Here is a 385-nt window from a genome sequence, read left to right as displayed (position 1 = left end):
GTGGATCAACACTGAGGGTGTGCTGCACTGAGGGAGCGTCAGCAATGAGTGCCAGCACTGAGGAAGTGCTGCTCTGAGGAGCGGCTGCACAGCAGGGAGTCAGCACTGAGGGAGTGCTGGACTGAAGGCAACCAGCACTGAAGGGAGGTCAGCACTGACGGGGTAAGTACTGAGGGATTGCTGTACTGAGGGAGCGCTGCACTGAGGCGGCTCAGAACTGAGGGGGTCATCACCAAGGGAGTGCTGCACTGAGGCAGGGCTGCACTGAGGGAGTGCTGGACAGAGTGGTGTCTGCACTTAGAGGGGTCAGCACTGAAGATGGTCAGCACTGAAGGGACGTTAGCACTGACAGGGTCAGTAGTGAGGAAGTTGTGCACTGAGGGAG

This window comes from Rhincodon typus, chromosome 50 (genome assembly GCF_021869965.1).
Source record: "Rhincodon typus isolate 14 chromosome 50, sRhiTyp1.1, whole genome shotgun sequence".
Classification (NCBI taxonomy): domain Eukaryota; kingdom Metazoa; phylum Chordata; class Chondrichthyes; order Orectolobiformes; family Rhincodontidae; genus Rhincodon; species Rhincodon typus.
This window is presented reverse-complemented; position numbering follows the sequence as displayed.